This window comes from Cebus imitator, unplaced genomic scaffold, assembly GCF_001604975.1.
Source record: "Cebus imitator isolate Cc_AM_T3 unplaced genomic scaffold, Cebus_imitator-1.0 Scaffold80, whole genome shotgun sequence".
Classification (NCBI taxonomy): domain Eukaryota; kingdom Metazoa; phylum Chordata; class Mammalia; order Primates; family Cebidae; genus Cebus; species Cebus imitator.
The window spans coordinates 7181995-7199740 of record NW_016107395.1 but is presented as its reverse complement, the minus strand read 5'-3'; positions in this window follow the sequence as shown (position 1 = coordinate 7199740).

Here is a 17746-nt window from a genome sequence, read left to right as displayed (position 1 = left end):
TGTTAGATTTTCGACACTCAAATACAATGGATATATAAAATATTTTATCTACCTCTTTTAGTCAATGTAAAATTTACATTTCATGTCATCATATACTATCATTGCCACCCAAATTTGCATTTTAATACTTCTTAATAACAGTAGTCAAAGATCAAATCGTTCAAATATGTATTAGCCACATAGTTGAGATAATTCTCATTGCATACACACGAAAAAAATGTATGTATTTAGACTGATCATTGCTTTTAAATCTTGAATTTAAGCAAGTTGTGATACACACTGGGATTTGCTACTCAATTCTCCTTTAACGATCTGTGAGTGTAGCTGGAAGCTTCTATCCATATCAGAGAGCTGCTTTTCATTAGGTGACATTCCTTCCTGGGACAACTGGCATTCAACAACTCATAAACGGGTGAAATAAAGTTACAGTTTTCTTTGTTCAACACAGTATAACTCTAAAGAATCATTTTATTTCCAGGCCTCCTTGTGGAGTTTTCCAAGGCTGCCAACTATATTGCAGTCTGACGTCTCTGCTCAATCCTGTCTGTCCCTTCCCTTGCATAGCTGCAACACGTGGCAGAGCCCAATCTTATGATTGTGGTATACAAACTGTGGGCGTAGGAGTAGGATAGATATTTACTTCACCAGAACTGTACAAATGGAGTCACAATAATATTCAGAATAAATTTTCTGTATGTTTCTCCTCTTGGAGCAATCTCAAGTTTAAGCATACGAAAATGAGCTAAAATGGGTTCTTCTACAGACATAGATCCGGATTGGAGAAGCTGCCTTGGCAGATGATGTATCTAAATGGCATATCTCAATAGCCCTAGAAGAGATAGAATTATCTTTGCAAGTCACTTTATAACGCAAGAAGTTGGTTCCTCAGAAGTGATTTCAGTGACTATCAGCCACCAGCAGAACTATAGTATTTTACAGTCTTGTAATGATAAATTAGCATTCAAGGGCTTTCTTTTCCAGGTTTCTATGGCAACCTCTGTACCACATACTCATTAGAAAGAAGTTCTGTTTAATTGATCTACTAATGTATTGCTTAATAGTAACTGTTAAGCAGTCTTTTGTTTCCAGGTCATATTTAGGGTTCACATATTTGCATAAAAGCATTTCGTTAGCTGAAACCAATCATTACTAGTAATTTTCTTTCTTTAGTTTAAAATAACTAAACCCTCATTGAGGTTTTCTGAATAGCAAATATTTATATCTTGGAGAATAGGCTTTCTGTATGAGCTTGGCTTGCTTTGTTTCTGTGAGCAGCAAGAAAATTACAGAGCCTGAAAATGTTAATCAGAGAAGACAAGAAAAAGGTGTCTTTTTCTCCAGTTGAAATGCAAATTTACAGTGACGCTAACTATAGGCCATATCCAATATTTGATGACAAAGTTGTAATGGATAAATATAATTTAGAATGCACAGTAGTTATCCACTGCATAACTTTCACTAATTAGAATTTTCGTATGTTTCATGCAATGCAATTGAGATACTTTTAGCTGAGCTGTTTCTTGTATTTCAAGTCCATCTAAAGGCCCAAGCTTTAGAATGCACTTATCATAGGGTTTAAATTAGCCTAGAAATAAACACTAATACAACTGATACGCCCCTTTGTTAATTTGGTGTATGGGACTAGGTAGCATTTTTTGATGTTTATTAAAATACATCACCAAGTTTATTCTAAATAGTACACTGGGAACTTAAAATATTTTAAGCCACTTAGTCATGCAGGCCATTAAAAAACATACAGCTGTTTCATGAATAAACTTCATGTAACTAAATATATTGTTTGATATCACTTGTCAAAAATCAAAAATAAAACATTTCCATTGTCAGATAAAGATGTTTTTAAAAAATTTTAAACCTTCATCTATTCAGCTTACTCAATAAATATTAATTGGATATATGCAATGTACCAACAAGTACTAAATATTAAATTACTAAAGAAGGCAAGAAAGAATTTTGCACTCATAAAATACACATGCAACTCCTATTTTACAAAAAGCACCGTTAAGCAAGCGTCTGTGTGCCTGTCCTGTACAGGCAATGTAACACAGTGTGATATCCAACATGATTATGCCTATTAATTGTGGAACTGGGTTTTATACTGAAGTTTTTTATTCTAAATTCTATTATCCTTCCATTGTAGTTTCTATGGTAGAATGTGTACTTAACTAAAAAGAAGAGATGCTATTATCTCTAGTTTATCTCATCTACTATTGTTGTTTGTGGCAGATCCAGTTCTTCCAGAGATCTTACTTGCCGCAGTTCATATTCCTATCATTCTTTAGAAGAATATTTTCCACACCATGAGCTCTATTGTTCAGAATTTCCCACGATGCTAAGTACAGTATAAAACAGCTAGTTATCTAGAGAAGAAAAATAGAGTGAGTGAAGGGAAAAGAAGTTTAAGGCATGAGCATTGAGGCCCAATATCCTAGAGATCAAATGCTTGTTTTCTAGTCTGTACAAACTAGAAGTTTCTCAATTCCTTTTATCTGTAAAATGGCAGCAATGAATATGATTTATTAGAGTGCACTAAATAGCATAACAATTGCACAATCATATTGGTTTTGTATTATTCTTGCTATCATTATCCTTGACATTAGCTTAAGATACTGGGCAGGGCACGGTGGCTCATGTTTGTAATCTCAGCACTTTCAGAGGCCGAGGTGGGCATCACTCGAGGCCAGGAGTTTGAGAGCAGCCTGGCCTATCTACATAGTGAAATACAAAAAATTAACCAGTGTGGTGGTGCACACCAATAATCGCGCTACTCAGGAGGCTGAGGTAGGAGAATCGTTTTTTCTTTTTTTTTTTTTTTTTTTTGAGACGGAGTTTTACTCATGTTACCCAGGCTGGAGTGCAATGGTGCGATGTCGGCTCACCGCAACCTCCGCTTCCTGGGTTCAGGCAATTCTCCTGCCTCAGCCTCCTGAGTAGCTGGGATTACAGGCACGCACCACCATGCCCAGCTAATTTTTTATATTTTTTTTTTAGTAGAGACGGGGTTTCACCACGTTGGCCAGGATGGTCTCGATCTCTTGACCTCGTGATCCTCCCGCCTCGGCCTCCCAAAGTGCTGGGATTACAGGCTTGAGCCACCGTGGCCGGCCGAGAATCGTTTTAACCCAAGAGTTGGAGGATACTGTGAGCTGAGATTGCACCACTGCACTCCCACCTGGGTGACAGGGTGAGACCCTGTCTCAAATAAATAAATAAATAAATAAATAAAATTTTAAAAAGATACTGAAGAGCAGGAATAGAGTATATACAGAAGGGAATTCAACATCTCCCTCTTTCCCTTGGAAAAACAAATAAAAAGAAACATCAAGTCATTTATCTACAAGGACACTTAAAAACACAGAATAAATTTGAAAGTTGAGTGAAATAAATATGTATTCCACTAAGTTTAGGTAATGAAGATGAGACAAATAACATTAGAAGAGCTAGACAATATTTAGAGTTCGTTCATGGGACCTGAAGGACAGTAGTCATTAACCTGATTCTTTTAAGTCTTGGGTCTGGCAAATTGAGTTTTTCTCCCATCAGCTAAGGCAAAGACAAGAGATGTCATAAAATATTTAGTAGGCATGATGAGTGGTATTTGACGAAGAGTAGACCACTCTGCATGATGGAATTATTGAGGAAAATGCTTGTGGTAAAATTTTTGTGTTGCAGCTAGCTGGACACAGCCTGCTTGTATTTTGGGTGGTCAGCAAGGATGCCGAGGAAGTCCTATCTGCAGGAGTAGTACAAAGCCTTGTTAGATGTTGGTGTTAGGTTTAATTTGAAATGTACTGAATGTATGTAAATTTCTAAATATAAAAGGGACCAAGAAACTGGTGCTATAGTCTTTTTCTATATGCCTGAAAGCCCATAGTCTTTCTGTTTGTGCAAAATACTCTTAGGATCACTGTCTAAATACTGTTCAAGGCACTGTCTTTTTCCAGCCACATAATCATGTTCAATGTGTAGTCAGTTCCAGCTCTGCAGTATCTAGTGTCTTGTTGAGTTATTTATTCTTACATTCCTTCTCTATTTTAGGTTTCTACTGTCAATACTCTGGTCTGCAACAACTCCCTATTTCTTGAAAATTCTGACTCTAGGTTATTATAATTTCAACCCAACTTTTAGGGATTTCAAAAGTGTGTTTTTTTCTTTTTGGGTGTTGTGATGGGGGAGGGGTAGTTCTATTTTTCTTCAAATTTAAAGCCTATTACCAACGGAATATATTTATTTTCAAAATGAATTTTGATTTTCTAATTTGAAGATTAATGTGTGTTCATAAAATATTTGGAAGGTGTGAAGAAACAAAAAAAAACTTAAGATAGAATAAGAATAAAATTATGAACTCTAATTACATCACCCAGACATCAATATGATTACTAATTTTGTATAGTTTGTTTAGATAGGCGTATGCTGCTGTACATCTTGAATATAATTATATGTTTGATATAACTATTTTTAAACAAAATGTGATGTAAATGCATAGTGTTTCATAATCTACTTTTTCTCATTAGACAATGGGAAATATTTCCATATCAATAAATATACATCATTATTTAATAGTTGCATATTCATTCAATAGATATTCAATGATTGTGACCTCTATGCTATGCACCAGTGAGCAAATAGTGCAGAAATTAAACAGAGTACCTGCCTTCATCTAAATTTGTCATGCATATAAATTAGCAACCTTATTCTCTAGAAGAAACATACTATTCAATGTATTCAAATTACCTCAATTTCTGCCATCATGGAATTTATAGAGTCTAAGGAGAGGCAGACAGAATTACACAAACACTAAGTACTGTTCTGTTAGGTTTTACAGAGAAAAACTACAGAGGGCTTTGAGAACATGCAACTGAAGGGTTTGAAGCCAGATCTGAAAGGTAAAGATAAATAGCAGTTATGTACAGGGTGCATCACGATGATCTGCAGGAAGAACGCAGAGAAAGTGCTGAAGAACAGCATTAGCAAGGCCACCACATGGTATTTCTGGGGGTTTTGTGAAATTAACTTAGAGGAGAGAAAGATGGTCATAGAACTTATACCACATTTAGTCACCAATTCTTAGTTTTCTAATTCTCTTCCTCACTCTCCCTTCTCTCAGATTTTGCTCCAGCCTAGACTTCTTTCCAAAGTCTTTATTTGATCACATAACTCCCCCAGGAATGTACATTTAGCATAGTCTCTAACTCTGATTTTTTCACAGGGAGAATGGTAAATTTAATTAATTGGAGTGACTGTTTTCTGACTTTGATGATTAGATTGATGTTTTTTTAAAAAATCATTTTGAAGCCTTTAAAAGAAGGTTATTACTCATTTGTGTTAAAATAGTGTTTCTTAAAATACTCGAGAAAATAGAAATTAAGGAAAAGGGACTAAAATGCAATTTGAGAAAAAAAAGTAAGAAAATATGATTAGCAAACAAAAGAACAACACCAAGAAACCTTCTGTAAGAGTAAGTTAAATTATCTTGTTAGGAGAATATGCATTTTAGATTTACTGGAAATATGAAATCAGTTTATGAAATTATAAATAAATAATCTAAAATAATTGAGCAAAATTATAAGGAATAATATTTGAGGCATATGAGACAAAAAAGGAAACACAACATTTGTATCAAATTAAAAGGAAACAAAGTCACTCTGTATCAATAGACAACAGTGCACAATAAAAATGTAACTGTCAAAAAACCCATATGCTATATAACATTGCATTGCAAATGGAAATTGCTGGAAAAAGAGAAATTGATTGAAACAATAGTTGCCACAGATTTTACAACCCCTCTTAGATTTTGACATATGAAAAATATAAAGACGATTTGAATATTAATTAATGCCCCTGATTAAACAGCTACTCACTGAAATGCTCTATTATATATATACACATATATGCAAATGTACACATAGGTATTTATACATATATATGCTTTATAATGATAAATATTATGAATTATATACATATTATCTACAGGCTATATATACTTTTCTGGTTTGATTTTTTATTTTATATATATTTTCTTTCTTATTATATTTTATAATGTATTCTTATGTTTTCTCTTTATTGGATCATGACTTGAAAGGCTTCATTTCTTAAGCAATTATATATTTATTACTAAAAAATATACATGCAATTAGCAAGAAGCAATTATATATTTTAATATCATAGAAAGTGCATACATTATATATTCATAAATATGAAAGAGAAGTAGCTTTCTAATAATGACTTAAAAATAGAAAAAACATAAACTACTACAGAATATAGTAATAATGTGATGCTACATATGTATAAAAAATGAAACCAGAAAATTAAATAAGGGATTGTGGATTATTACATATTATCATATCAAATATAATTATATATTATATATAGTTATATCAGTAATTTAATGATAAGTAATATAATTAATCATATAATTGTTAAATGTATCTAAGTATATGTGCATATATGAAATTACATGCATATATGAAATTACATACATATATGTATTAAATATTTTATGTTGTATTTTATATAAATTATTCATTTATTCTTTTATTAATGGAACTGCAAATAACGATTTTGTAAAAGAGAGAGAGATGTCAATAAATAATAAATATGGGCTATGTGATTATGTTATGTCACAAACCATTAAAACTAGAAAACTAGATAAACAATGAAAATATAACAATATGTATGTAATGATTTCACATTAAAAGTCTTAATATAAAGTGTATTGTTCAAAATCCATTTTGGAAACCAATTGTACAGTGTAAAACTGGACATTACATACCTGCTTCTGGGTGAAGCAGTTCACTCGAACACATCTGTTTACTTCCTACCCTTACTGTGTTCCATATGCTCCTATTGGTTTCATGTGCCTCTGCACGGTACAGCATTTCTGATATTTTACTGAACGTTTGTCTTTCTCCATTAGTCTATTAGCTTATTTAGGTTGTGTTCTGTATTGCATCATCATTTTATCCGAATGGCTTCACACCTTGTCTGGCTTAGTATCTGTGCAGTTAACGTGTGGAAAGAGAGATAACAACAGCAACAGGCAAAGAAAAGCAAGAGACTGAAAACCTGAGACTGCTGTGAGAAGTTATTCATCACTGTTTCCTTTCACTCTAATGGCTCTTTTACTAGAACCCAGGAAAGCTGAAAATAAAAATTATTGTTTGAAAGGCTATTCTAGATGTGTTTTTTTTTTTTTTGTCTTCTCTTTTTCCTTTTAATAAGCTCTCTCTCAAACTTTTCTTTCTCAGTACAGACATACACATATGTTCACATCTTACCTGGGTTCTATTAAAAAAGTCATCTGAGTGAAAGTTTTTTTTTCATATATGTATATGAACATGTGTGTGTATGTGTGTATTGAGAGGGAGAGAGTTTGAGAGTTTATTAAAAGAAAAAAGAGAAGACAAAAGAATGTTCTAACATTTAATTTTCTTGAATATTTAAAATGTTTATATATATTTTATATACACATATATATATAAAGATATGTGTTCCAATGCTTAATTTATCATGCATATAAATTAGCTTTTTAAATTCTATTCTGTGATATAAATGTACTGTTGCAGTTGGTCAAAGTACTTCAATTTCTGAATATAAATGCATTTTTACATTTAAATGCAAATATTTGTTGACTTAGTGGTCCTTAATTTTAAAAAGAAATTGAAATAAACCTTTTAAATGACTATCTTTCAAATCTGCCCCTAAATACAATGCTCTTTATTCCTGGAATAGAGTCATCTAACTATTCACAACTTCCAGTTATTTATCCAACACATTTTAAACCCATGATTTTTGCAACTTCCCTACAGTAAAAAAATAGAAAACATCCTTTAGCTATACTTTCAGCATGCTTTGCAGTAAAGTATACTAAAAAACAAAGAATGTGTTAACATCTAAATTTGCTTGAATATTCAAAAGCTTTTACAAAAATTTTTTTTAAAATTCTTTTAGAAAATTATTACAACTTCACATAGTTATAGACTGTCTACAATTTCAATATTTGGTATTATTTTATTAAAGCTTTGTTTCAAATCTGTTATTTAAAATGTTCTTTAAAATTTTAAGAAGATTTTATATTGGCCTTGGGTAAATTATTTTATAGGAAGATAAAATTATTAAAATTAGATATTATATAGTTATAATTAGGTACCAATTAGATGTATAATTATACATCTAAATAGTGATTATTAATTACTTTATTATTTTTTCATTTGAAAGCACAACTAATATATTTATACATGTACGTTATATTATTTTTCTTCCTAAGAATAATAGATCAATTTTTTTACCCATTACATCTCTTTGGAAATTTATTGTTCTTAACGAATATTTGTTTGGTTGGATTTATTTCAACATAATTTGCCACATATGCAAAAGGAGTTCAAACAAGTAATTTAGTTTTAAAAGACGATCACTATTTTACATTCAAAGAGTGAAGCTTCTTTCGTTATATGTGAAAATGTAAGTCTCTGAGATAAATTATTCTATTTAACTAACTAGTTGGACAAATTTACGTAATCTTTTCTTTTTCTACTTCTACTTACATTTTTTTCCCGTTTATTTTATTGCATTTTAGGTTTTGGGGTACATGTGAAGAACATGCAAGATTGTTGCATAGGTACACACGTGGCAGTGTGATTTGCTGCCTTCCTCCCCATCACCTACATCTGGCATTTCTCCCCTTGCTATCTCCCCCCAGCTCCCCACCCCCCACTGTCCCTCCCCTATTTCCCCCCAACTGACCCCAGTGTGTAGTGCTCCCCTCCCTGTGTCCATGTGTTCTCATTGTTCAACACCCGCCTATGAGTGAGAGCATGCGGTGTTTGATCTTCTGCTCTTCTGTCAGCTTGCTGAGAATGATGGTTTCCAGGTTCATCCATGTCCCTACAAAGGACACAAACTCATCGTTTTTGATGTCCATATTAAAACTCAACTTCTTAAGATATTTTTAACATAAATCAAATACATGATAGCTGTAAAAATGTATAGCAATGAAGAACATCAACCAAAGCGTGCCTCGTTTCCCAGTGCCCCTCTGTCCCATTCTTCCATGATATCCATAGTGAGTATTTATTTTTGTATTTCTTTAAATCATACCCAAGAATAAACCAAACCATCACTGTTCCTAACCTCTAAATATGAATTTTCAAAATACTTATTTTTTTAGCTTTGTTGCAAACAGATTTAAAACTCAGTTAATGGGAAACTGCAGAATTTATGATTTCATATCTCCTTTCTTTGGGCTTTAGTACCTCTGTCTAGTGTCTCAGAATTTTTCAGGTTATTTAAAAAAATTATTATCTGCTTTGATCCCATTGGAAAATTTGAGCCATTGAGAAACATGATTTTACTAACAATTTAGAAGTATGAGAATAGATTGAATGGTCAAAGACAGAAGCAGCTAGATCACTTAGGAGGCTATTGCAATAAGGCAATTAAAATATGATGGACAGAGTGTCAGCAGGGTTGTGTTCAAAACTGGTCATCTATTAGATTTCTCTTGAAAATAATCACAAAAGTTGTTGCTGATGGATTGATGTGAGGTGTGTGAGAAAGAACTCAGGGATGCTTCCAAGGCCTTTGGCCTGAGCAAAGGACAGAGTTGCTGTTTACTGCCATGGTAAAGACTGTAAAATATAGTTTAGAAGTAAACTAGGAGTTTGGAATATATATAATTTGGTTTGGAACATGCGAAATTTTAGATGGTCTTTACACATCTATCTTTATTTTCTATTGCTGAGATGCTAATTATATACTTATATTGATACGCTATTGCTGCCATAACAAATCATCAGAGACTTCCTGATTTAAAACCACATGCATTAATTATCTTCAGTTTTCAGAGTGTAGACATCCAGGCACAATATGGCTCTTAGGTGGATCTTTTATTCTGGATCTCACAAGATCAAATTCAAAGTGCTGTCAGACAGGGCTTACTTTCTTTCTAGAGGCTTCGAGAATGAAGTAATCCACTTCCAAGCTCTTTCAAGTTTTGGGGAGAATTCACTTTCTTATGGATGTAGAATTGAGGTTTCCATTTTCTTACTAGGTATCAGCTGGAAGCCACCCTTAACCCTTAGAAGCCTCTCTCTGGTCTTTGCCTATGGCCCACTACATCAGAGTAGCAATGGAAGGTCATGACCCTCTCAAACTTAAGATCTCTCAGCCTTTTGCTGCTACATAGCTCTGCCTACAGTCAGTAAAAGGTTAATGCTTTTAAAGGCTCAAGTCGCTGGATTGGACTAACCTAGATAATTTGAACCCTATCTTATGATTTGTAATCTTTCTAAAAGAATTAAATGTATTTATATTTAATTGACAAATAATTGTACATATTCATGGGTTACATTCATATCATTAGTTACATCTTTGGAATCTCTTTTGCCATGTCATTATATGTATTCACACATTTGGAAGATGAAAGAGTAGATATCTTTGGGAAGGATTCTGCCTATCACAATACTCAAGTGAATACTTTCAGTAAGTAGTCAGATATATCATATATGGTACTCAGGTGGAAGGTCTGGAGGTAATCTAAAATAATTGAAGAGAGGGTCATCTGCATATAAATAGCACAAATATAAAAAATCATGATGCTGGATGAGATCACCAAGAAAGGATCGCTCAATAGAAAAGAGACTTAAGGACAGAACACAAGATTACTCCAGTGTTGACAGTTGGGAACAAGCAAAGGAGAATGAGATGAAACTGCAAATGGGGAAAGATAGGCTCTATGGACAGAGAAGCAAGGAGAAGAGAAGATGAGAAATGTCTCTTCTCATTGCTTCTACATCCTTGGTGAATTAGCTAAGGCATGGGCTAAATCAGTTGATGACATTTAGCCAGTTTTAGTGTTTAACTTTACTTGTATTTATTTATTCAGCAGGGTGCATGTATAATTACCTTGTCTGTTTTTCCCCGTTTTAGATTTTTACATTCAGATAACTCTCTTAGAGTTTCTCTCAACTGGGATACAAAGTGTATCCCTTACAACTCCCTCTGTCTTTCAATTCTTGTTCAAATGTTATTTCTTTAATAAGACCTACCATGACTATTTTGCCAGTCGTGATTTCTAGTACCACTGCACTAGTGTCCATTATGTTTGTAACACTTATCTTTCCACACACTAGATAACTTAGTTATTTACTGTATTCATTTTGTTTTACCATCTTCTAGTCTTATAATATAAACCCTAAAGGGCAGAGATCTTTGGTCACTGGCATATCTGAAATTCCTAGAAGAATCAATACATGTTGGTTGAATGAGGAGATGACTTTCAAGTTGCCTAAGAAGTATCCAAAGATGAGCTTGAATAATGGTAGCTGGATACATATTTACATATGTAATGCAAATATATGTAAACTAATATGTAAGACTTGCAACACTATTCACAATAGCAAAGACCTGGAACCAACCCAAATGCCCACTGATGATAGACTAGACAAGGAAAATGTGGTACATATACACCACGGAATACTATGCTGCCATAAAAAACAATGAGTTTGTGTCCTTTGTAGGGAAAAGGATGAATCTGGAAACCATCATTCTCAGCACACTGACACAAGAACAGAAAATCAAACACAGAATGTTCTCACTCATAGGTGGGTGTTGAACAATGAGAACACAGGGAGGGGAGCATCACACACTGGATCTGTTGTGGGGGGTAGGGGAGGGACAGCAGGGGGTGGGGAGGTTGATGAGGGATAACAGGGGGAGAAATGCCAGATATAGGTGACAGGGGGGTGAAGGCAGCAAACCACGTTTCTATATATGTACCTACGCAACAATCCTGCATGATCTGCACATGTACCCCAGAACCTAAAGTGCAATTATATACATATATATATATATACGTATATATATAATTTAATATATATATACATATATATATATACGTATATATATAATTTAATATATATATAAGTATATATATGTATATATGTATATAAAGTTAAAAAAAGAAAGTAATTTGGACTCCTATATTTTCAGAAGTCATCTATGTATTGTTATTACTTGAAGTCACTGAATTTATGGAAAAATCTTAAATGTAGAAAAATGATAAGTCCAAACCTAAATGTGAAAAGTAAAGTGAAGTCTAGGCATGTAATTTTAGAATTCTGGTGAATACAATAATCTGTGGATAAGAAGTGGAAGAGAAAACTAGTGAGGTCCCATAAGAGTATTGTGTTCCATCCTGCATGCTATATTTCAAAAACATATTGATCAAGCAGAGAAGTTCCAGCAGAGGATACAGAACAATGAAAAGTTCAAGAAAACATAGGCATTAATTCTAAAGGGGGGGAAAAAAAACTCCAAAGAGACATGGAACTGGTTTAAAATTTTAGGTTGAAGGAAAATTCCTATTAGAAAAAATGGATGATGGTTCATGGGATTCAGATACACAGTTAATAAAAGTAAGATCTTTATAGCAATTTGGAAATGCTCAAACATAAAACATTTCAAAATACAGTGTCCACTGTCACTAGTTGATTGATTTAGTGACTAATTATTGGCTGGGTCAGGGGAATTCTTTCATTGGGAGGGAGTTCAGACTGAAGCACCTGTAAGATCCTTTGCACATGATAGTGCGACACCTATCTATCACAAAACTTATTTTATGTAAAGAATCAACTGAGGCTAATTAAGCCAAAATAAAAATAGAGAAAATGGTGCCTTAGAACAGACCAGTATGCATTTCTTTATAAGTAAAACTTATTTCTTTAAGCATTTAGTTTACATTTGAAAACATTTTTCATTGAGATATTTTCAAAACAACATGAACTGTGTAAATTTACATGTATTAGAATTAAGATTATATAAACACAAACTGAGGTTTGCTTTCTTCTCATGAATTATTAAAATTAAGAATGTAAATTATTTCACTTCAGCATATTTATTAATTTAGGAAACTATTTCACTAATCGTTTATCCATGTGCATTTAAGGGAAACTCTTGTCTTTGAAATAGCACCTATATAACTGCTGTTAGTCGTGCAATTCATGACATTTACAGACTCTGTCTCTTATTATCTGACAGCCTCACAGAAGTGACACATCTAATTCAAATTTTGGATGTCAAACCTCCATTTTAGTAAAAATCTCTTGTGGAATTTTTAAAGCTACTAAAATCAATGGAAAACGTGCACACACACACACACACACACACACACACACACACACACACACACAAACACACACACTCCCTGTAGTTCAGCTTTGGTAATTCTGGTTTTCTCTACATTCCTCTACCAGCTAGCCATGAAGTTAAATCTTACTTTCAAAATTAAAGCAAAATGAATTAATATAATTTGCTCCTGGAAACGTGTCAAATGTGAGCATTTGATTTGAATAGTTTTAGAATATTACCATTGCCCATAAATGTTAACAAACAAATATTCATCAACATTTGAAACATTAAATACTCTCAAGCATTCTAGGAGGAAAATATTTTTTAAAATTGTGTGTTTTCATTATATCTCTTACAAGTGATAGATGAGATGTAGGTTACCCCCCTCCTTTTTTTTTTAATAAAGAAGATCAGCTACAGAAGACTAAGTGAAGAGAGGTATCTGGACATTTTTAATCTTGGTTCGTTAATGAAAATTGTTTTGAATCTCTATGTAGCAGGCATTGTGGTGAACATTCAAGGCTGATTGAACGAGGTGTTAGATTTCAGTAATAAACTCAGTTATTGAGTCCCACATCCTCTCTGCAATTCTTTTCACCTGTCTTTACCAATCCATAGACAAGCAGCAGAAAATAAACTACCTTCCACAATCACACTTAGTGTTCCAAATACATTGGTTAATGTAAATTTTGAACAAAAGGGAATAAAAAAATGCAAAGTGGCTGGCATGGGATGAGATAAAAGGGATGCAGAAGTCAGTGAAACCACAGTTCTCAGGCAGATGGGGCTGGGAAAACCCTGTGCTGACTTCAGGATAAGCTGCAAGGAGAAGATGGTTGGCAGCCTTTATCCTTCCATTGCAAGATTTAAGATTCACGTGTCCTTAAATTCATATAGAAATAGATGAAAACAAATGATGATAGTGATGCTGCTATGTATATCTCTTTTTTAACAGTAATTTTTCATTATACTGTAACATTTAAGAAACCAGGCTACGCACAATGGCTCATGCCTGTAATCCCAGCACTTTGCCAGGCCAAGGTGGCCAGATCCCTTGAGGCCAGGAGTTGGAGACCAGCCTGGCCAACATGGTAAAACCCCGTCTTCTAGAAATACAAAAATTAGCTGGGCCTGATGATGGCAGATGTCTGCAATCTCAGCTTCCCTGGAGGCTGAGGCATGAGAATCTCTTGAACCTGGGAAGTGAAGATTGCAGTGAGCAGAAATCTTGCCTCACTACAAAAAGAATTCAAGTTCTGCTTGCCACTCATTCCAGGGATATCATTTTATGTGGCTCAATTTATATGGCCAGTGAATTCACTTGAGCATTAAATTTCATTACATGAACACTTAGTCTTCAAGTGGAATACATTTTTCTCTATTACTTTTTAAAGCATACAGTCCAATTGCAAGTTGAAATCAAAGAGTTCTCATTTGGTTTGTCACATCAGATTGCCTGTTTAAAACTATTAAACATTTAGTCTATTATAACTTCTGTTTTACTAAAGTGATATATTATGGTAGAATTAATCAAATGTAAATTTGCTTTTTAAATGAATTGAGGAAATACCTTTGTCAATAACTATAATATTATTTAGAGTACAGAACAAGTTACATTAAATTCTGCCATTCCATTCATTACAGGTTGGATCTAAACTGGGCAGCAGTCATTTGAAATATTCTGATACTATCTTTAACTCTCTTCCATTTTCCCCTTTGATATTGTGCATGATGGAGAGCTGGCAGAAACCAATTGTGCAGCCTAAGCTAGCCTAATGATGCCCTAGTACACTTTCCGTGTCTCTTTTGCATAGCTTCAACCCCCTTAGAGGTACAATTCAATAAGCACTACTGTTTTGAAACTGTGCCATTTAATGAACTACTTAGAAACCCTTTCCTATTGCTTGTTTTTATCTGTGTTTCTTTCTTAACCATCGCACTCCCATTGTGAGATAAAAGTGAAATACGTTCATTAGCCGGAACATATTTCAAGGCGGAAAGAAAGGCTCTGCCAAGTGGGTTCTGGGTGTTGCTCTCTGGTCCTTTTAGAGGATTTGGATAGAGAGGCTGTAACCTGATCAACAGTGAACGAGATCTGGGTCACAGCTTTGATGCTGCTGATGGCACTGATATTGATTCTCTACTTCTATGGCTCTTTGATGTCACCTTAGAGCAGGGATGTAGAAAAAATATATACTAACAGATTATGCCTGGCATACAATGCAAGGTGTTTCTCTTGGTGGCAAAGATGAGCAGAGATGGAATTTTAATTAATTAATTAATTTTTATTATACTTTAAATTCTGGGATACATGTGCAGAATGTGCAAGTTTGTTACATAGGCAAACACGTGCCATGGTGCTTTCCTAAACCCATCAACCGTCATCTACATTAGGTATTTCTCCTAATGCTATCCCTCCCCCAACCCCCCCATCCCCGACAGGCCCTGGTGTGTGATGTTTCCCTCCCTGTGTCCATGTGTTCTCATTGTTCAACTCCCACTTATGAATAAGAACATGCAGTGTTTGGTTTTCTGTTCCTGTGTTAGTTTGCTGAGAATGATGGTTTCCAGCTTTATCCGTGTCCCTGACAAGAACATGACCTCATCTTTTTTTTTTTTTTTTTTATAGCTGCATAGTATTTTCTTTATTCAGTCTATCATTGATGGGCATTTGGGTTGGTTCCAAGTCTTTGTTATTGTGACTAGTGTTGCAATAAACATACGTGTGCAAGTGTCTTTATAGTAGAATGATTTAGAATCCTTTGGGTATATTCCCAGTAATGGGATTGCTGGGTCAAGTGGTACTTCTGATTCTAGATCCTTGAGGAATTGCCACACTCTCTTCCACAATGTTTGAACTAATTGACACTCTCAATAACAGTGTAACAGCATTCCTGTGTCCACATCCTCTCCAGCATCTGTTGTTTCCTGACTTTTTAATAATTGCCATTCTAACTGGTATGAGATAGTATCTCACAGTGGCTTTGGTTTGCATTTCTCTAATGACCACTGATGTTGAGCTGTTTTTCATATGTTTGTTGGGCACATAAATGTCTTCTTTTGAGAAGTGTCTGTAAATATCCTTAGCCTACTTTTTGCTGGGGTTGTTTTTTTCTTGTAAATGTGTTTATGTAAATTCTGGATATTAGCCCTTTGTCAGATGGATAGATGCAAAAAATTTTTCTCACATTTTGTAGGTTGCCTATTCACTCTGGAATTTTCATTTTATTTTAGTATTAGAAAGTGAACTGTTCTCAGATACTTTATGGTTGTTTTAAATTGATGCTCAAATTTTAAGACTATAAGAATTTGTATATAGTCTGTATAGAATTTACCCTTTCCTAGTAAGAAGTTTAATTTCTCCTCATCTCCCAGGTCTTTAAATCCAGGATTTGATTTTTTTTTTTCCTTTTACTGAAAAATGTAGGAGATATTTTGGCTGTTTGGCTCTGGATTTTTTCATTTAGCTTAATTTACATGAGATACATCCATTCCGTTTTACATGTTAGTTGTTTACTCCCTTTTATTGATGACTTTATTGGTTTTATTCTACCTTATAACTAACCAATCTAGGCTTTTAGATCTAAACTTGTGTTCTGTTCCTGACTTAGACCTTGAATGTAAAATGCTGTTTCAAGAAATGAGCATAACGCTAGGAAATTTTTTCTTTATTCAAACTGAATGTTTTAAAAAGGCCATTGAAATAGAAAAAAAATGTATATGTTCCCCCTCAAAAAACATGATATTTTCACTTTTGTATAAAAGTTTTATAATAAGTAAAAAGTACCTGGGGTCTCTATTCAACATGAAAATTCTCTTTGAGTAAGTTTAACTTTGAGTCCACCAGCAATGACCTTGGCATCGCCACTGCCAGTGAATTAAGTAATCTAATTAGGGACAAGCTGATTCAGCACCGATAACTCCTGAAAAGACTGTCCCAGGCCTTTCTGTGCCCTTGAAGGCATCGTAAGTAAGATTTCTTGCCTCAGGACTCACATTTGCTTCCACTACCAGTGTTCGTGATTCTTCCCTTTGGCATTACTCCATCTTGTAGACTTGTTAACGTCTCTGGCTTGAGGGTTATTTTTTTCAAACTTCTTACTGTGTTTACAACCTGAAATTCTAAACACAGCTACCACTTAAATATTGTTAAAAGAACAGTCATCTATATAATGACCATTTTATACCATGAAAGCTCTGAAAAACACTATCAATCACTGCCAAATTTGACTCTCCCTGTAGAGCCTATTGTGGGAATTACCAAACTGAAGACTGCAGACTCCAAATTAAATTCTCTGGCTACATTATCCATGGCTAAAGAGATTCTATTTACCTGAGTTCAGTTACATGTTAGTGTTTTTTATGTTTAAACAAAGACATAGTCCTCCTCCCATAGTAATCAGAATTTTAAAATAAAAAGGATTTTCCTGACTGTTTATACCATTACTATTACTATGTATTGAAATATCGCAGGGCATTGACCTTGATCTGCTGAGTTTTTCATATTGTGTGGGTTACTTTAAATGCTTATTTATATCACATATGATAGGGGATATTTATCATCCAAATTGTTGTGCCCCCCAACCACAATATAACATTCTTC